This window comes from Mustela nigripes, chromosome 9, assembly GCF_022355385.1.
Source record: "Mustela nigripes isolate SB6536 chromosome 9, MUSNIG.SB6536, whole genome shotgun sequence".
NCBI classification, from domain to species: domain Eukaryota; kingdom Metazoa; phylum Chordata; class Mammalia; order Carnivora; family Mustelidae; genus Mustela; species Mustela nigripes.
The window spans coordinates 38,482,967-38,505,206 of NC_081565.1; the positions used below are offsets into that span (position 1 = coordinate 38,482,967).

Sequence of the window (22,240 nt, forward strand, 5' to 3'; positions counted from 1 at the left end):
GCAAGGCAAGGAGCCAAAAGCAGATTTTTATGGAGTCCTTCAGTTTCCCTATCTCAATACTGCCCTAGGTGGTATGAAGATTCTCATGGAAAAATAAGCAAAAAATTAATAAGTGTTTGCTAATTTCACCCACGGATAGCAGAAGGTGTCTGTTTCAGAATGATTTTAAAAGGTAACATGTTACTTTATCTCACATTGAATTAGAGTTCACCATTGTCCATTGTAGGGAGAAAGATATAAAAAAATCTGAAAAAGGTTTTGTAACGTGATAATGATAAAGGGATATTTTGTTTCTAATTGTAATAGTGCCTTTTCAAATAATGTGTAGTCTTATGTTGGATTTTTTTGTTCTAAGCTGCTTGCAGAAGCACCTATATTTTCCTCAAAATAATAAGGGAAGAAAAATCAGAGTGAATTAGGGAAAGTACATTTAAATGACTGAAGTTTCTTTCATTAGTTAAATCTTTAGGTAATTTATATATACAGAAATATATATTTTAATACATAAGCAAAAGCCATTCTACTGTATTTTTACACAAAGTCTGGGGAATGCAGTGAAGGGAAAGCCAGTTCTCAACAGTCTTGGTTTTAATTTCTTATTAATTTGACTTCATTATCTCACTAGGGTGGCATTTTGTCTTTTTGGTGGTGGTTATAGTTGATCTACTTTAGATCAGATTGATAATAGACCCCTTTAGAGAACAGAATAAAAGAGATTAATTACTGTTTGGGGAAATGGCAGCATGGAATACCTCTGTTGATTAGTGCCTCCCTTTTGCATTAGGAAAAATTATTTGAGAAACAAAGTCAATTTCAGATGATAGTATTTGGTAAGTAAAGGGTTGAAATAAATATAACAGGATGGTTTTATATCACTTGTGTATTTTAAACTTTATAATTCTTGTAATTAGAGTGAACTAGAATAGTCTTACCGGGCAGGGTACTTCTCTCCTGATCAATCTTATTGGAACACAGCCACTCTTCAGTAACTACTTGTAATTTCTCTTTTAATTACCCAAATCATTGGCATTATCATATCCAGTATTATAGCTTATGTTTCATTAATTACATTTTAAATTGGCAACTTCCCAACTGAATTAGAAGTCAGTATAACCCTATTAGCATTATGTTTACAAGTCCTATTTTAATGAGGTTTCCTTATGGGAAGATAGTTTCATATGGATAGTCCAATATATTATAGGAATCTTGTGATCTTTTAATAAAAGGTTAAATAAAAAGGTGACTTTGAAAACATGAGGCATTATCTAAATACAATATGCCAGTCATTTATTCCTAATTCCATAATCTAAGAACCTTGTATTTATTTGAAAGATCCTTTCCCCCTTTATCCTGATTAGTCTATTTGTATTCTCTGTATTAAATTTCACCATGAAATTGATAATAAATATAATGAACAATATCAACAAAGCAGGATATGCAGTAGCCTGCCTGACTTAGAAAATGCTCACTTATCAATCTTCACTACCTCATGTTTCAGGGAATCACCTGTTCTATGAAAGTAGTTTTCTGTGGTGTGATATCTACAAAATGGGTCCCACTTTCCTTGCACAGAAAGAGAAACGAGTATTATACAGATGTTCACACCCCAAAAATGTTTGAATTTAAAATTTCAGTACCTACTATAAAAGCCTATATCCTTGACATTACTGATTAAAATGGTAAGTTGTTTTTCCTCAAAGTGCTTAATACTGACAACATGCTTTCCCAGATGTTAGCAAGTTTTGCTATAAAAGGAACAGACCGTCCGTAGAGTACCAAGCACTGATGTGTTCTTCCTACCAATTTCACCTTTGCGCCTCACCAAATTCCCTTTAAGAAAACCAGTATAACAATTTTTGAGCTTGCAAATAGCTGGATTAAGAAATAAGTTTATGAAGTGAATTATGAGGTAATCTACAGCACTTACAATCTAAATTGATTCATGAAATTCAATTTACACTAATCTTTCATACACTCAGGCTTGCCACCAGATGACACAGAACTATATGTAATAAAAGATAAAATTCCAGTGAAACAAATTGGAGATGTAACTGAATACAGATGAATAGCCTAACTGATACTAGACCAGGAAAACTTTGAATTAGAGAATTATATCTCTGTCTCTCTCCATGAAAAGATCTTTCCACTAGTTTGCTGTTGTAAAGATTATGGAATTAATAAATTACTTCTGTGAAATGCTCTTCACTTGAACACGTGCAAAGATAGAAAAAAAAAGTTTTCTGCATTACTAATATGTTAATAGGAGGTGTGTTTTTGGTGTGTGAACATCAGTTTCTGTAGAAACATTACGGACATAGAGAAATGTGATTTTGCATTACATTACAATTAGGCAGTTGTTATTGGAAATATTATTCAAAATGTAGATTTTATTTATTTTTTAATTTTTAAAAAATATTTTATTTTTTATTTGACAAAGGGAAAGAGAGCACAAGCAGGGGGAGGGCATAGGGAGAGGAAAAAGCAGACTCCTCCATGAGCAGAGCCCCATGTCTGGCCCAATCCCATGACGTGGAGATCATGACCTGAGCCTAAGTCAGACGCTTAACTGAGTGAGACACTGAGGCCTCTCCCAATAAAATAAATTTAAAAAATGCATTTATGACATGATTTTTGGTTCTAGGTGGATTCTAACATTGGTACATAGGTTATTTCATTATGCATATATTAATGGTCTGCAAAATGAAACTTACAGATCTTAAAGGATTTGCCTTAGGATAAATAGTTTCTGATAGTAGGGACTTTCCTTCACTGTGTGCTATTTTCACCTGTAAAGAATCCTCAGAGCCGAAGCCATTTACCTTCCCAAGCTGATGGTCGAGTGATGACAGAATGAAGCTGAAGTCATAAAAAACTTAGAAAAACCAAGACTTAGAAAAACCAAGTCTGACTATTTGGGAAAACTTTTGTAGCAAAAGTCCTTGTTGAGTCAGAGCCCAAGTCCATGGTCTGTTTACCACTGGGTCCCTAAATACACATCCTGCCATGCCTAACACAGAACTAGTCCTAACAAAGAACATCCTCCTTTTCTGTTTGAGGCCAAACTCCCCCTTAGGGTCTTGCTTTTGGAGTACTTCTGTACTCCCATGGCTGGAGTGGAATTACCAGAAAATGGCCCAGTGGTGAAGCTGTCACTGGACATTTTGCTGTCCTTCAGCTGTGTTTCACCTCAACACCTGCTTCTGGACACCTCACACTGTGGAAGCTCCACAAATGCTCCACAGAAAGTTGCTTCAACTGAATCTAAACAATGACTGTTTGGCCACCGAAGCTATATGCCAAGGACGCCCGAGTCCTTCACCTGAAAGACAGCTTGCATTATTTTTTGCATCTCGGGCAGGTAGTATTTAAGTCAATGTGATGGTATCTGATGGGTAGGCCAGTTCTGGTATTTTAATCAGCCAAACAGTGTCAGCTGCTCGCCCAAGATTGTGGATTTTAGAACTGAAGTATACAATTTTTAGGTTTTAAGATGAGAATTTGTTCTCGTTACATTTTTATAAAGTCACTATTGGGATAAATATACTCTAATAATTTGGATAATTCTGGAAGCTGATTGATTACTGAATTTAAGATAGAAAAGAGTGTTCTTACTTATTTTGAGGAAGGTTTATTTTTATCAGGGGTTCAATCTGATATTCTAACAATTGCTCCATGGTAATTATAATCCTGGAACAATATGCTGCTTTTGGCAGTTTATGGGATTAAAATATGAAAATAAGTGTGGTTGAAAGTTAAATGCCCATTGTCATGTTGGGAGTAGGAAAAACCATTGTTCACGTATTATCTTAAAATTAGTGATTTTTAATGAGAAACAATTTTTATATTTAGTTGTCCCTTTTAGCAATATCCAATTACAGTCAAATTACTATGTGCCAGCTATGACATCATTACTTTTTTTTTTCCATAGAAACTTACTTTTTCCAATGTATATCTTTGCTATAGGAAATAGCGTGACATCATTTAAGATTTCAGTTCTTCGCAATTTCTGCTTTTCTCAGTCAAAACTTGACTTTCTTTTTGGTTATTGTTTTTCTGAATACATAATGGAAGTATGTTTATATTGAAAAATTTGAAAATACACATAAGCACAAATAAAAAAAATAAGTGCCTACATTTACTACCAACCATTCAGAGGTAACTAAAACACTATGATGTATGTCATCTGGTAATATCTTCTATGGAATATATTTTATTTTAAACAAAAACTGGATCTTAGCACATTATTTTTCGGACATCTTTTTTCTTTCAGTTAATTGTCAGACTTTTTCAAATCAATGAACATCTTCAACTCTATTAATTTCAGAACAATGAACATGCTTTCAACTCTATTAATTCAACTCAAAGTTTAACTATAATGTGGGAATCCAAGCAAAAATGACATACAGTAAGATTTATACACAAAAAAGCCAAGAAGGTAATGAGAAAGGACAAAGAATGGGGCAGAGACTGGCTACACATAAAGATATAAACTGAAGATGAAACCGTTTTACTTCCCAACTCTGCAAACGCTGCAGTTTTTGAGCCTTTGAAATTTTCTCCTTACATTTGTATATGGTCCAATCTTATTGGAGTTGTATTCTCTCTGGTAGTGCCCTATTTTGTACAGCCAGAATAACCAGCTGATGGTGTCAGCATCTCACCTAGATACCTCCTTGCTCAAGGTCATGGATTCATTGGGTGCATTTTCTATCTTCCAAGTTATAGGTAATCATTTAAGACAAGTTTTTGCCTCGACATCACATGCTTTGTACTTTTCCAGGGCCCTATAATGGTTTTCTCATTATTCTCCATTCTCTTCATTCTCCTTTGGCATTTGTTAGCCATATTCTACTTGGCTCCAAAAGCAACCTGAAGTGTTTTAAGCCGCAACCCCTTTTTCTCAGGAATTTCTAGATAGTTAACTATTTCCACAACAATGCTGCATGATAAGCAGGCACAAAATTTTAGTAACATTTAATAAAAATATTTTTTTTCCTTATATGACTGGCTATAGTAGGTTCTTTGCTTTTCCATCTAAATTTTAGCATTGGCTGGTCAGTTTTGAAGAAAAGCGTGATAGTATTTTGATCAACATTTCATTGAATTTATAAACCGATTTAGGGAGAATTGATATCTTAACAATATTGAGTCTTCTCATTCATTAACATGGTATAACTTTCCCTTCATTTAGTCTTCTTTAATTTCTCTCAGTAATATTGCATAGTTTTCAGTGTGTAGTTTCTGCACATCTTTTGTTAAGATATATGTATTGGAGATGCTATTATAAATAATATTTTGAAAATTTGTTTTTTAATTATTAATTGATAGTCTATAGAAATACAATTGATTTCATGTTCAATTTTTTTCCCAGTGACATTGGAAAATTCACTTATTAGTTTAGTTGAGATTTTTCATAGACTCTAGGAATTCTATTTACATGGCAATCTGATTTTTGAATAAAGATATTACTTCTTCCTTTCTGATCTTTATTAAAGATTGTGATTATAGTGCTGTGCACATGGTTATAATTATTCAAATTCTCTGAGTTTCCACCAGTCCCCAGATTCCCTACTAATATTCTGTTCTGACTATTCTTTGGGACTTGTAATCTTATTCTGAATATAGAAAAATGGAAGAGAGGCATGGGTGGATTTACATCCCTTTGGCCCAGAAGAGCAGTTAAATGATTTTCTGACTGACACAATCCCTAGTTTTCTAGGTCAGGAACATAGACGGTTTGGAAGAACAAACATTTTTCTGCCTATATTTTTAGGTCGTTTTTTTTATTTTCTCCTAAATTGAAGACAGTGTGTGTCATTTGCTGAATTCTGATTTGTTTTTCTAAACCTAGCCCTGACAGCCTTGCAATTGTTGTCAATCCCTCCAAGATTATAGTGTTAGATGACTGCCTGATAGTTATATTTTTCTTTGTGACTTTGGGTATTTATCTTTCTTCTGTCGTTGATATTTTGGGGAGAAATTGAAAGGAGCTGCATTTGGACGTTGCTGAGCCACTTCTCAAAATGAACTGGAAATACCATTATTATTTTTTTTTGAAAACTTAATTCCCAAGACCAGTTCATGCACCATATAAATTCTAATCCATTTATGTTTCAAGATGAAACAGTATTAACTTTTGCATCAAAAATTTTATTCCTAAAACTTGTGCTATTGTTAAAAGACTAAGCGTTTTATTATTTGTTATAATTATGCTTCTTATAGAAGGTCTTTCATGGTCTAATATTAGCTGTGCTTGAATTACCTATATATTTCATAAGAAAGTCTTCCTTGAGATTCTCAGTTCCCTTTAGGTAGAGGAAGGAAGGGTGCAGACTGTTGGCAGTGACATCATGTGCAGTTAAGTATTTTCCCAGTTTTGCTTTGGGCCGAGTATTTGTATCTTATAGAGAGCTCTTGAAAATGTTTTTAGTATGATTATGTTATAAATTTCATTTAAAGAATCCAGGCAATATTCTGTTTTTAAATTTAAATTCAAGCTAGTTAACATATAATGTATTATTAGTTTCAGGGTAGAGTTTAGTGATTCATCAGTTGCATATAACACCCAGTGCTCATGACATCAAGTGCCCTCCTTAGTGGCTATCACCCAGTTACCCCATCTCCCGACCCACCATCCCTCCAGTGACCCTCAGTTTGTTCCCTGGTTAAGAGTCTCTTATGGTTTGCCTCCTTCTGTTTTTATTTTACTTTATTTTTCCTTCCTTTCCCCTCTGTTCATCTGTTTTGTTGGGCAGAAAGAGGAGAGGTGGAATCTCAAATCTTCCCACTCCTAAGTTGTCTGCAGTCACTGTCAGCTGTAGACTTTCGGCTTTACCTCAGCTTCAGCTGGGACCTCAGTGTCCCAAGAGACACAGTGTTCAAGAACTGGAAACTGCACTATGCATGTGTTTTCTCCTTTATCATTTTCTCTTGATAATGATGACTTATCTGTCTTCCATAATTTTTCGAAGGAATGTGCCTCCCATTTCCATTACTACCCAACTAAAACCTGGAAACATCTGGAGGCAGGAAGCAAAGAAAGGTTGAACATCAAGGCACTTACATGTTCAATGATGCACTTCATTTAACCTATGCCAGTATGTGTAAGGCTTAATAATAATGGCAGCATGTTAAGGCAGCATTTGAACATTATGTAGCAATCCAACATCATGTATAATTTGCAGTTAGTTTAAACTCCATATAAAATATTCTTTTCTCTGGGGGTGCCTGGGTGGTTCAGTGGGTTAAAGCCTCTGCCTTCAGCTTGGGTCATGATCCCAGAGTCCTGGGATCCAGCCCTGAGTTAGGCTTTCTGCTTGGCAGGGAGCCTGCTTCCCTTTCCCCACCCCCTCTCTGCCTGCCTCTCTGCCTACCTGTGTTCTCTGTCAAATAAATAAAAACCTTTTTAAAAAATTCTTTTTTCCTGATATTTTCTGCTTCTCTAAGTGATTATTTTCAAGGTAGCACCATGTTGGTCCCATGAACTGCACCAAAAAAATGTACTGTGCTCAGTGAAATTTCATTTGCTGGGTTTTTGGAAGTGCATGTGCTCATATAGCTCAGTAACACCGGCTTTCCTGTTGTTCCTCTCATGTTTCAAGCTGCCTGTCTAAGCAGAGTCGATGCACTGCCTGTTCCCTCTTCCTGGACAGTGTCCCAGATTGTCACGGGAATCATCACTCTCTCCCTTCATCGGGGTCTCTGCCCACATGACTTCACTGCCTCGGCGAGGTCTTCTTGACTACCCTACTCCAAATAGCACCTTCCTCCTCTCTCTTTTTCCTCTAATGTTGCTTTGTTTTTCTTTGCCACATTATTGCTACTTATATTTTTACCCATTTACCGATGGATTGATTGCCTGTTGTAGAAACTATAATGTAAGCTCGGCAAGGACATGAATTCTGTTCAGTATGTATGCTTAATGCCTAGAACGGTGCCTAGCACTTCATAGTCAGTGGGTAATTTTCTTTCAGTAATAACTGAATGGGGGACCTCTTCCTTGATCTTTCTTACTAGGCCAGAGTACTCTCTTCCTTGCTTCATAGGATTTATTACAGTCTGAAAATACATACTAATATTAGCATGTTTATTCCCCCCTTTGCATGTAATAGAGACTTCAAATAACATTGGTTTTAACGAGAGGGAAACCTATTTCTCTTTGGTGTAACAGTGTGTAGGTAGGCAGCCCCAGGGGTGGCGGAGCAGCCAGGAGGTCATACTGAGCCACAACTCCTTCTGTCTGGTTCCTCAGCCATTGCAAGGGGCACAGCTTTCCTGGGCACTGGTGGCATGGCCATCGTGTACACATGCCCACCAGCAGGAAGAAGAAAGGAGAAGAGAAGGTCAGCCCCTCCTCTCCTTTTATGGTGTGATAATGTCCAGCTACAAGTGGCTCTGCAAAATAGAATGTTTATTCTGCCCAGATAAAAACTTATCAAGGAGATGGAAGAAAATATCCTATAGCAGGCCCTGCTACAATCCTTTTGTGTAGTAATGTCGGGTCCCCCAATAATAGGCCCATGGTCAAAGGAGCGAGACTGATACAAAGTGAAGGTCAAGCAAAACTTTATTTTGCACCAAGCACAAGAATCAAACCGACCCTTGGAGCCGCCCCTTACAGAGAGGGCGACTCCTCCCTGCCTCACAGACTAACTTTTATAGAGCGAAGGCCATGTGGTTGGGCCTGGCCACACACAGGCTGCGAATAAGATTGTAACACACAGAGAAAGCTGCACAGTCATGCTAGGTCACACACGGGTGGCCAGTTGAATTACAATTCACCCCATAGTAGCTGTTTGAACTAGCCTATCACCTTAGAATTGGCGCCCAAAAGGCGGAGCCCACACTCCTTGCTAGCTAAGGAGACAGTATGTGCGCTTTACTGATTGGATGTCTCCACCTGACCCGACTGATCCCTGCATTGAGGCTGTTATCTCTCCACCTGACCTGGCCCACCATTGTATTTGGGCTTTGTTACCTGGGACTGGTTTCCCGGACTTGCTTTTAAGTAAGTTCCCCTGGCGGGGGTGGGGGGTGGGGGGGGGGGAGGGGCAGGGTCCATTTAAGTTTTACTGCATAAACTACAAAATGGCTGTTCAACCGAGGTGGGGCCGCTCTGGCTGAATAGGCCCTTACAGTAATTTAATAATGTTCCTCTCTCCCACTGAACTGTTAAACACCTGTGGTTTTTCTTTTTGTTTTATCCTCCTGCCCTAGCACCATGCTGTCACATAGTGGTTGCTCCATAACTATGTAGTTAAATGACTATTATTTTATTATTCAGTAACTACATAGTTAAATTATTTTACTGATGACACAGCTTTCAACTAGGCATGCCCATTTGTCACAGGAGGGACTTGTTCAGTGAGGAGGGAGGAAGGGAGTTTATTCTATTACTCTAGGTAGGAGGAGAGGGAAGTTCAAGGTCAGGGAAGTGTTGATGAGGATGAGGCAGGAATGTTGAGACATTTAAGGCTTATGCAAGAGGAGGAGCCTGGTGTGGGAACTGTCTGAGATTAGGAAATGGTAGCTGATGGGTCCTTTGTGTACTTCTCAAGGAAAGCTTCGGAAGGAGAGAATGGGGAGGCAGACAGGTGCATCTCTGGGGATCCAGGAGCTGCTTAGGTCCTGTGGTCCCATCTTCCATTCCATGAGCTGCCCAGATTCTTCATAAAATCACTATTCATCTGAGCTTAATTTCCATTATGATTTTCTCTCTTTCGAGCAAACAAAATCCTGACTGACACATCACTTTGAAAAGGGCCTTGAAACTTGTTCTTAGATTTCTGGATTACCCCTAGGTTATGAAAACAGCTTCATTTATAAGCAAAAACTCCTGGAATGTTGAAAGAAGCATATTTCTTATGAAGTTAATGCAACAGGAAAAATACCTATCCATTAAAAGCTTATAAATGCATGAAATGATTTAAAAGATGAGTGCTGTTAAATATGATACTTCCTATTAAAAGCAACACTTTTGGTGAAAAAAATCTTTTTTTCTATAATATCAATAATAAAATAAATTGCACAGAGACTATCACAGTGATGTAGGAAAGATGTTGGGGTTCAGAGCTGACTGCCAAGGAAGAATTCTTGAGATGTGCAAAAGGTGGTTTTATTAAAGCACAGGGACAGGACCCGTGAGCAGAGAGAGCTGCACTGGGGTCATGAAGAGTGGCCCATTATATACTTGCAAGTTGAGAGGCGGTTAGGGACCACATAATTCTCTAAGGAATTTTGGAAGCAAGGTTTCCAGGACCTTGAGGGGGCTACCTGTTGTTAGGAAAAGTGATTCATTACTGCCTAATAAAACCTTAGTCATGAGACCCTTCATATGTATATTAGTGGGGAATGATTGCCAGCATATATCTTGGGGGCTAGAGGGTAAAGGAAGTTCCCAAGGGAATTTTGTATTTTAGAGCAGACTCACAGGATCTTGGGAGTTAGGCTAAAATTGCCTTTTGCTCTCAGCAAAGTATTAATATCCAGGCAGCTGAGCTCTTAGATGAATGCCACTCTGCCTCTTTTAAGGATTTGTTAATGGATTGTCAGGAGTAAGGAAATTTAATTTTTCTTTTGCCTTGTTTCCCCTTATTGAAGGGGAGCAGAATTTGCTATCCCAAAGTATATGCCTCTTTGATGTAAGGATTATTTTAGACCGATTATTTTTAAGAAACAGACATTGAAAAGCTCTAAAAGCTAGAAGAGACATTTTCACTGATAAAAGAAATCTCCATTTGTAAGGGTATCTCCCTCTGGATACCAGGAAGGGGAGCACTACTAGATCTTTAGTAACTCTTATCAGTGAAGGTGCTGATTTAAATCTGCATAACAACCACACGTGTTTACTGTGCTTTTTCTGGTAGCTTCCAGTAACTGGCTTCCTATTCCTCAACAACCCCTTTTGTCTTTAGCTGGAGATGATATTTAAGGTGGTGACTTGGGGCATTTTGAGAAGTTATTTTTCCTGGGGATCTCCCATGTATATAGGAGGTATACATGTTATTAAATTTATTTGTTTTTCTCTTATTAATCTGCCTTTTTTATGGGGGGGGGGTCTTAGCCAGGAACCTACAAGGGTAGAGGAAAAATAATTTTCCCACCCCTATTTTATAAAAATCAATTTTTCTTTGAGGACTTTATATACCTGAAATAACAATAATGGGAAAGAGCTGGGTTCCTTAAAAAAGAAAACAACAACAAAAAAAATGAAGCAAATAAAATAAAGATAGAATCTTCTGGAAATGGTGATATTAACTTGAACAGGAAAAAAAAGGACAATGACAAAGGGCATTTTAACTATCAGAACTTTATCATGTCATCATCATAATAAGATTCAGATGCCTTTGCCTTAGGTGGAAGCAATTTTGCATCCTACTTTGAGTCTCATGGTAAAAGACTGCAGTGTGAAAAGGTCACTTTCACAACAAATTGTATCAAGAATGAAAAGAGAACAACAATAATGCCAGTATTATTTTGCTAAGGTCTTCTGTGAATTGAAAGTAGCAAAGTTTGTGCGTGGTTTGCCATGTCAGTATAATGTTGATATTTGAATCAGAAAATCTTAAAAAAAAAAAAAAAATGAAAGAAGTGTGGGCTCTATTTAAGTTGCAATATATTTTATCAAATTCTAATATATCATAGTGATGTCGTTTTTGAATGTTGGTGAGGTGTGGAGCCAGTGAGCAAGAAAGAATTCTTGCGACGTCTTTGGTGCGAAAAGGTGACTTGTATTAAAGCACGGGGACAGGACCCCTGAGCAGAAAGAGCTGCTGAACTGGGGTTGTGAGAAATGGTTGATTATATACTTGGGAGTTGGGGTTTGGGGATTAGGGATAGCATAATTCTCTAAGGAATTTTCGGAGCAAGGTTTCCAGGACCTTGAGGGGGCTAGCTGTTGTCACTTATTACTGTCCAATACCCTTTAGATGTATATTGGTAGGTCATATGCTTGGGGATTATTGCCAACATGTATTTTGGGGGGTAGAGAAAAAGGAATTTTTATATGTTAAAGTTGACTTACCGGGGGGTCAGGCTAAGATTGCCTTTTGTCTTTAGCTACTAAGGCACTGAGTTTCTAGAGGAATGTTACTCTGCCTGTTTTAAAGACTTGTGAATGGGCTGTAAGTAGTAAGGAAATTTAATTTTTCTTTTGCCTATGTTTCCCACATCAGTAAGATCACTTTTTATAGTTTTTATGGTTAATATTGTATCATGCTTCCCACTTCATACCATTCTTAATTTATAAGTTAACAATTAGTCTGGGACAGATTATGATGGGCCTCTATGACAAGTTAAATAATTGGAAGCTTTGCTAAGTGGTGAGCAATATAAAAGTATTTGACAGGAGAATAAAATCATGGGAATTTGGTTTGAAAAGGATTGGTCTGTGACAGGCAGGAAGATTGACATGAGGCAGCCAGGAAGGGAGATTTGTAGTAGGAGATTTGACTATTGAAATTTCATGTTCTTTCTGTACCCATTCATGTGTTTGCTGAACTGCTGGCTAATGTTTGAACGTCTCCTCTTCCTCCTCCATACTCTTTTGTCTTCAAAGTAATGGGGGATAGTTGATAGAAAGGCAGGCAGGGGCAAGAGACCTCCGTCCAAAGAGGGAAGTACCTTTAAAAGGAAAAAGACCCCATACGCTTATTCTACACCACTCTGGAAGGAGCCGTCCACCCCTTGCCCACCTGAACAACTACCTGATATGTAGATGAGCACGTGGACAAAAACCTGATTGGGTGACAGAAGGCTAATTAGATTACAACAGCCTGTCAACAATCTCATGAAAACCCCTGGACTTAGAAACTCCAACAGCAACCCTGTCAGGTCCCTTCCATTTTCAGGAGCTTTGTACTATCGCTTAATAAAGTTTGCAGTGCCACCCACCACTCCTCCCCCTGGTCTACCTGTCTACCTCTTCATTCTTTGAAGCGGCGTGACCAAGAACTGGGGGACACTAAAGGAAAAGAAATCGTGAGACAAGAGTGCAGTTACCTTTGTGAGAGAGGGGTTATTTTTCTTCAAAAATCTTTGCCATCCTGGTGACAGAGTTTCCAGGAGTTGGGACTAAGGACAGACTGAATTGCTGCTGCCATGCTGGGTTCAGAGTCCTTACTCCTTACCAAATACTAAACTTTGTATTAGTTTAAACTCCTTGTGCCAGGCTTCTTCTTATGCAGGATTGGTTTTTCTGAAAAGAGTTTTCTGATGCCTGTTTATAGACCCATCAGTTTGGCAGACATGCCCAGATATGTCTGAACCCCAGGAACTGATATAACTCGAGTTTTCTTAGGAGACTCCTCAGCCTTGTAAATAGGCTTCCGAGAGTCTTATCTTTTCAGTTTGCAAAACATGCCTGAACCTGCCTGAATCCCAGCGGTGAGCAGGAGTGTCTCAAACTGAGTTTTTTGCTGTATACAGCAGATAGGGTGAAAATGTAATAAAAAACCAAATTTAATATCTGTTGAGGGTTTTCACGTATTTGATCTTCACAAGAACATTGCGAGGTACACGCATTTCTTATGAAAGCATTTCTTATCATCCTATTTCAAAGTCAAGAGAGTAGTAGGAGATGTGAAGTGAGTGGGAGAGAGGATAGAAAGCAGCTTTCTGATCATCGAAATGGAAGATAATAGGACTTTCTTCTTGCTGCAGGAAGAGGAGAAAGAGGTATGTGGAAAGATGCAGGGGTAATTGACAACCAAAGGGACATGAGAGTGTGAGAGGAAACTCTTCCTGGCTGAAATATAGAATCAGTCTGAAGTTGCTGGGGTGAGAAATGTAACAAAACAGTATACTTCTGAATTTGTTTTAAACAAATCACAGAAAAAAACCCCCAGACCCACATAGGTAAAGATCATCTAGTTGAAAAATATATCTGTCACATCTGACTGGTTATGTAGAACTCTGGTGGTTTATTAATACTGAAATTAGTCCAGTGTGGGATACCATACTGAGTATAAGATACACCATTGTTTTATGTGCCACTAAATTTTTTTAAATGCTACCAATTAAATATAGCAAGTTATAATTATAACATGCATTCTGATTTCAGAGATGATAAAATGTTTTAAAATATGTGTCTCAGAATAATTGAAGGCCATTCCTTATACCCTCCAAATATATTTTTATGTCCAATGAGGACAGTCTATGCACATTGGTTGGATAAAGTTCATTGTACAATAGACAGTTTTAACTAGCTGGCTGAGGATCTTGATACTTGCCTTCTGTCAATCTGGGGAAATAAAATCAACTTATAAACTGTCACAAGGAAACATAGTACCTCAATGCATTAGGCATTTCATTCCCAAGAAATATTTTATGTATTGATATCCTGGAAGATACCCAAAGTATGTAGTTTTTTTTAGGGGGTGGGGAGAGAGAATCTTAAGCAGGCTGCATCCTCAGGGGGCTTGATCTCACGACCCTGAGATCATGACCTGAGCTGAAATCAAGAGTTGGATGCTTAACCAACTGAGCCACCCAGGTGCCCCCAAAGTATGCAGTTTTTTAAAAGATTTTAAAATATTATATTTTTTAGTAATTTTGCAGGCTTTCTTCCTTGTAATATTTGTATTAGAGAATAAGAAATCATGTTTGTAAGCCCTTTCTATGAAAAAGGAAGTTATTGTCAATCACCTAAAGCATAAAAGAGAAAAATCAATTATTACCAGGTCATATATAAGGCACTTAACTTAGAAAGGACCTCTCTTTGGGATCTCTCTTAAAATAAGGAATGGTCTGTAGTCGGCTTGGATATATTTAAAAACTCAAGGAAAATAATGAAACTGGCAAAGACCTGAATAACTGATGTGGATAACGTATGACTAAAATTTAATGTTAACTTTAAAGTTTAATGTTAAAGTAAGAGTGAGCAAGTCACTAATTCATGTGTCTGATGCGGTTTCCAGAAATCATGAACATCTTACTCACTGAGGTCTTACTCAAATAATCTTGTAAGATAAAAGAAATATACCTAATTCTTTGGCCAAAACACCTTCCAAAACCAGTGAAAGTATATTTTACTGGAAATCTCAAATCCTATGTTCCAGTTTTGGATCTACTAATAAGTAATTGTATGACAGACAAAATTCCTTAACTCATTTAGTCTTCCATTTGTTCTTCTGTGAAATGAATAAACCAGAGTAAGTAAGCTGCATGATGTGTAAAAACAAAACAAAACAAAAAACTCTTTCAACTCAAATAATTAGAAACATAAAGAGGCAGCAAATAAATGGTCCTATTATCAAATTGACTAAATTTTGTAACAAAAGTAGTATAGAGGGGCGCCTGGGTGGCTCAGTGGTTTAAGCCTCTGCCTTCAGCTCAGGTCATGATCTCAGGTTCCTGGGATCGAGCCCCACATCAGGCTCTCTGCTCAACGGGAAGCCTGCTTTCCCTCTCTCTCTGCCTGCCTCTCTGCCTACTTGTGATCTCTCTTTGTCTATCAAATAAATAAATAAAAATCTTTAAAAAAAAGTAGTATAGAAATATGTGTAATGTATTTTGGGACAAATATCTCAACAATCTCCCCTTCTCCCAAGAAATTAAAGAGCATTATGTTAAAAACTCATAAGAGAAATCAGGGAGATTGCCACTTTGCTTTAAAAAAAAAAAAAAAGATTTTACTTATTTATTTGGCAGAGAAAGAGAGAGCACAAGTAGGGGGAACAGCGGGCAGAGGCAGAGGGAGAAGCAGGCTTCCCACTGAGCAGGTAGCCCAATGTGGGAGTGGATCCCAGGACCCTGGAATCATGACCCGAGCCAAAGGCAGCCACTTAACCAACTGAACCACCCAGGCACCTGGAGACTGCCACTTTCCAGTACAATGGAATAGCTTACAGCCTATCCAGTCTTCCTTTGACAGAAAAGTAGCAGAAGCTCAATTTAAGAAAATCTGTTTGAAGGAATCCATGAACTACCAAGATATAAGGAGCCAAATTCTTGGAGAAGGAAATTCAGGGATGTGAATTTGACATTCTGCATTGCTTTTATTCTAAAATGGGGAGAGGAAAGGCAGAGACAGCAAGCAGGAAGGCAACAGAGAAAGTGGCTAAGCAGAGTTTTTGATGGTTTTCATAGGGCCTGGGGAGGCAATGATGAGAGATTATTGCTACTGTGGCAGCCAAACCGAGATTCCAGAGAAAATGGAATTACAGAGAAGCCAGTCCAACCTCAGCACTGCTTTTCCCCTTCTGGCATTTGGTGGTTTGTATGTGACCTATACCTAAGATAAACCAAGTGAAAAGTTTATGTAAGAGACTAAGAAACTAGGTAGAGTCTTCAAGAATCTCATTGCTCTGGGGAGATAAGAAGTAGAATTTAGGAACTTCCAAAGAGTAGGGAACCATGCAAAGCACTAGGGCAACTATAGAATAAATCTGAATGAGTTTTACATGTATGGAACAAGAGAAATGGGGTCATATTAGATTATAATGTATGTTAAATATGTAATTATATATATAGCTTATGGGTTATTTATGTCATTAAAATATATGACAGTAATACCCCCAGATATGAAGGATATATGGAGGTAGGTGTTCTAAGGTTGTAGTATTGTCAGGCAAGTGATGTAAGTACTAATATATATTAGATCACAATAAGTCAAGGAAGCACATTTTAATCTTTAAGATATTATTAAAAGAATATGGACATCTGGGTGGCTCAGTCAGTTAAGAGGCTGCCTTCTGCTCAGGTCATGATCCCAGGGTCCTGGGGTGGAGTCCCACATCGAGCTCCCAGCTAAGCAGAGAGCCTGCTTCTCCCTCTGCCTCTGCCTGCCACTCTGCCTACTTGTGCTATCTCTGTCAAATAAATAAATAAAATCTTTAAAAAAAGAAAGAAAGAAAGAAAGAAAAAGATATTATTAAAAGAATAATAAATAAACAACTTAATCAATGAAGAAATTGGAATATAAAAATACTTGAAATTTTCAAAGGGAAGAAAAAAGAATCAGTCTATAAAGTAACTATAATAAGGTAGATTTAAAGCCAAGTATATTTATAATTATATACATGCAGGAAAACTATTCCAATTGAAAGGCAAAGATTATCAGTGGATGAAAAGAAAAAAATTACATTTAATTTTGCCTACGAGACAACTTAAATATAAGCAAGCAGTAAAAGTTAAGATTAAAAGGGTGGAGAACTATATATGATGCGAAATTTGTATTGGTGAGTTAAAAGAAAAATTGGAATCCTTGCATCTGTTGGTGAGAAAGTAAAATGGCACAACCACAGTGGAAAACAGTTGGTGTTTCCTCAGAAAATTAAAAACAATTACCAGCACTTCCACTTCTGGGTATATACCCAAAAGAACTGAAGTCAGGATCTCAAAGAGATATCCATCCTCCTGTGTTCATTGTAGCATTATTTCCAATAGACAAGATATGGAAATAACTTAAATGTCCATTAACAGATGAATGCATGAAGAAAGTAGGAGATGGAATATTGCACAGCCTTTAAAAAGAAGGAAATACTGCCATATGCAACAACATGCAAGGACCTGGAGAACATTATACTAAGTGAAATAAACCAGTCACGGAAGAACAGATACTGCATGATTCTGGATACCTCACTTATAAGAGGTATCCAAAATAGTCAAACTCCTAGAAGCAGAGAGTAGAATCGTGGTGCCCAGGAGCTGGAGGGAGGGAAATAGGGCACTATTGTTTCATGCATATTTAATTTTCACTTATGCAAGGTAAATAAATTCTAGAGATTTGATGTACTTGTGCCTATAGTTAACAGTTTTGTATTGAACACTGAAAATTTGTTAGAAGAGTAGATCTCAAGTGATGTTTTCTTACCACAAAATAAATGGTAGAGATGAGAAGAATCTTTTGGATACGGCGGGTGTGTTTATTACCTCGATTACGGTGATGGTTTTGCGGGTACATGCATATGTTCAAACACATTAAATTGTATTCAGTAAAAAATGACATTGCAGACTGGTGGAAAGCAGATGGCCTTTTCAATAAATGGTGCTGGGTTATTTGAATATATGTGTGAAGAAAAACTGACCCCTGCTTTGTCGCATACATGAAAATCTGTTTTTGATAGTTTATAGGTCCAGATGCTAAAAGGAGAACAGAAGATGGAAGAATAACTTTATTATCTAGAATTAGGTAAAAATTTCTTTATAGATTATTAAAATCACTAATGATAAAGGAAAACGTTCAAATACCAGACTTCACCTAACTTAAGAACTGTTATTCATCCAAGACTGTTAAGATGTTAAGAAAAGTGAATATACTAATGTATAAATACATACTAAGAAAGTGAATATACTAATCACAGATTGGGAGAAGAGATTTGCAATACATGTATCCTATAAAGGTCATACATTAAGAATATATAATGCATTCCCACTACTTAATGGGAAAAAAAGAAAACCCAATTAACAAGTTGCACTCTTTCCCTTTCTTTCTCTCTCTCTCTCTCTTTCACACACACACACACACACACACACACACACAGAAAGAGACAGGGGGAGATATTCTCATAGTCAATGAACACATAATGTGCTCATTGTTTTTCAGGGAAGTGGAAGTTAAAACTTCAATGCCAAAATAAGATACTACTATATATGCGCCAGAATAGCTAAAATGAAAGAATGGGAATACTGAGAATTGGTGAGGTTGTAGACCCTGGAGCTCTCATGCACTTATCATGACAATCTAAAATGGTAGAACCACTTGGAAAATTCTTTAGCAGTATATTAAAAAAAGATGAACATACTCTTACCATTTGATCCAACAGTTTCATTCTATTACCTATGTATGTACCCAAGAGGAACAAATATGCACAAATATACACCCAAAAGGGCAGGCATTTTCACAGCACAATTTGTAAATAGCCTCAAACTGGAAATACTTAGAAGTCCTTTAACTGCAAAAAGGACAAATAAAAGTTGCTGTATCCCCGCACTGGAATAATCTACAGTATTAGAACCAATGAGTTGCTCTACACGCAACATGTGGTGGAATCTCACAAGCTTGATACTGAAGGAAGAAAGCTGATGAATGCATAGTGTACAATTCTGTTTATAAGCACTTAAAAATATTACACAAAGCTACACAATTAAATAGAAATATAAAATTATCACACAAAATTAATCTGTGATGATGAAAGTTGCTACTTCTGGTGAAGCTGGTGACTTGGACTTGGAAGAATGTGGGCTTCTTGGGTGCTAGTAATATTTTTGTGTTTTGATCTTGCTAGTGATTACATAGATGTATTTGTTTTGAATGCCTCTTAAGCTCACTTTATAAAATGTTTTAAAACTCATTAGATTCTAGATAACAGGGTGGCAGAAATTATCTTTAATATTCTCAAAGGAAATGTCAGATCTAAGCAGCAGATTCATAGTGGAAACATTAGCTGCCTCCAGTTTTGCCTTTAAATAAAATATATGAAATGCCTCTGAGTGTAAGACAATAAATTAGATTAAAATATGTGATCAAGTTGCAATTAAGGTCTGAAGATTCACCACCTATGCAAGGTATAAATCAGGGCAGAGAGTTTGATTATTTGAAGAAAGGCAGTCTGGACATAGTGAACTTTGAGATAATAAAATGTCAGAAATTATTATAGACGTAGATTTAGAGACCTGCAGTATGTGTAGTGAGATACTTTCTTTTCATTCCATTCCAAGTTGAGGGCAGAACTAATCCCTTTTTTTTAGAAGTTGTAAAGATTTGGTACATTTACATTTTGTTAAATCATACTTGAAAGATGGAATGAACATATTCACATTTAAACCGATTTAAAAAAAAAAAAGATTTGTATTTATTTATTAGAGAGAGAGAGAAAGCACACAGAGGGAGGAGAAGCAGTGTCCCTGCTGAGTAGAGAGCCCAACATGGGGCTCAGTCTCAGGACCCTGAGATCATGAGCTGAGTCGAAGGCAGACACTTGACTGACTGAGCCACACAGGTGTCCCTAAACTGATTTTTGAATAGCAGTGTCTTTCTATAAAAATAATTCCCCTTTATGTGTTGTGTTGGAAATACATGGAGGGCCTGAAACCCTTTTACAGAAACAAAGTAACGTCCACTTGTCTGGCTTCCCAGCTGTGAGGTGCTGTGATTGGTTTCTGGATAAACGTCTTTGGCTGTTTCACCAACATACAAGGCTGACCTGTAGATGACAATTAGTGATTAACCAATGATGCTGGTAAAATTGAAAAGTGAATCACATCAGATATTTTGCTAACAGTATCCACTAATGTGTTAAAGTTACAAATAACATAGAGAAATCAAGAAGGGAAAAAGAACTCTGGTATCATGCAAATAGAAATACCAACAGTTTCTATTATTCATCTAAAAATGTTTTGTAGTTGATAAAAATAGTCATTGGTGATTTGTAATTTTGAGAAGCGATATGCATGTCTATTCATCCCTGAAAGGGATATAGAGAAAGAGAGAGAGAGTATCCTGTGGAAGGATTTAAAGTGTGGAAGTAGGATCATTTTATTTGCCTCCATATTTTGGTAAAGTGATACACGTTTGTGTGTGTGTGTATTTCTTTTATCTGCCATAGGGGAAAATGCAAAGGCAGTTATTTTCTACTCTTACCTGAATGGATTTAGAAATAAGAAAGATGAGAGAGAAAAAAAACCTTCTCAGACTATGAAAACTGAAGGTCATTTTATTAGAACACTTGTGTTGTTATCCCTTTTGCCATGCACGATAAATTTCCCACTTTTTCCTCATCTTCACTGCCACCCTTCTGGCAAGCCACCTGGGATCGTGGCAGAGATATCTAAATCTTCTGTCCATTTGTGCTTTATCCCTTCCTTAAATCTTTCTCCACTCCAGAGCCTAAGCAATTATTTTAATGCCAAAGGGAGTCACAGAATTCCCTTGTTTAATACACTTGATGGAAGTCATATTGCACAAACGAGGAGAATCACATTGATAGTGTGTCCTCTGCAGAGCTGGGTAATGTGGACCCCGACCACCGCTTCACCTTCATCTTCCACAGCCTTCCCCTTCTCATGCTGCTGTAGACACATTCGACTTCTTCCATTTTCTCATATATTCCTTGTTCTTTCTTTCTTGCCCCAGGGAGTTCGCTCATACTTGGGACAATTTTCTCATTCATCAGTCTGAGTCAGGCCTCTCCCCTAGCGCTTTACTTTTACATTATAGCACATATATGCATTTCTGTGTTCATTTACTTCAAATCTACATATGCCTCTAGTCTATAAGTTCTGTGAGGCAAAGGACTATGATGATTTTGGTTTTCATTATATTTCTAGTGTCTAAGACAGTGGCATATGGCAAGTGTTCAATAGATGTTAGTGAAATAACCTAATAAATTTGATATAAAATATCAATCAGAGAGCAATTTTGTTTACTTATTTTACAGAGCGAGAGAGCCCAAGCAGAGGGAGCAGCCAGCAGAGGGAGAAGCAGACTCCCCACTGAGCAGGGAGCCTGAGGCGGGACTCACTCCCAGGATCCTGGGATCATGACCTGAGATGAAGGCAGATGTTTAACTGACTGAGCCACCCAGGCACCGTAATTTAGGGTTTCAGGTTTGTTTGTAATACATAAAAAATGCCATCCTGTTTCCTCTCCATGTAACTCCCGTTGTTTAGAATTTGGAAGGTAGAAGGTAAGTATCATTAAGTTTAAACTTCCCATTTTATGGATAAGACAACAGACTCAGAAGAGGCCAAGGAGGCACTGACCTACTTGGGCCTATCCCACGCCAAATATCTTTGTGGAATTTAGTAAGTGCTATATATTCATGAGAATTCCACTTGAATTTTTGTGCGAGATAGGAGTAATTACAATTTTAGGCGTCCTGTATTATAGTATGATATTTATTCTGTAGAATGCAATTATGTAGGGAACAAATCAATTTTTGTGTATTCAGACATAAAGCAAAGCATCAGACTTAAAAACAGTGTTTTACAAAAACAAACAAGCAAACAAATAAACAAAAACCCCAGTGTTTTACAGCAAACAAAAGTTTTAGAAGATAAATACTTAACCATATCATATATATCAAGGGTTTAGGCATAATCTCTGTTTTCATTAACTCATGCTGTACATTGTCAGTTAAATCAGACCGTTCCTTTCCAGGTGTTTTCTAAGTTTTCTTTGATATTTTGGTTATACCTTCTTCCAGTTTCTCTAGTACTTAGGTAGTGGTTTGTACATTTTCTTTAAAATGTATCATTTTCATGGTAGAGTGTCAGAGCTGCCATGGAAAGAATAGGATCG

At 37.3% G+C, this 22,240-nt stretch overlaps 1 long non-coding RNA gene across 1 annotated transcript in view; it reads left to right on the forward strand.

Annotated features, from left to right (window-relative positions):
- The window catches only part of LOC132025100 (uncharacterized), a 104,122-nt gene extending 82,661 nt beyond the window's left edge, over positions 1-21,461 (forward strand). The window contains exon 3 of the long non-coding RNA XR_009406414.1: positions 21,378-21,461. This is a non-coding gene — a long non-coding RNA (uncharacterized LOC132025100). The remainder of the gene's footprint in view (positions 1-21,377) is intronic.
- The last annotated feature ends 779 nt before the right edge of the window (positions 21,462-22,240 follow it).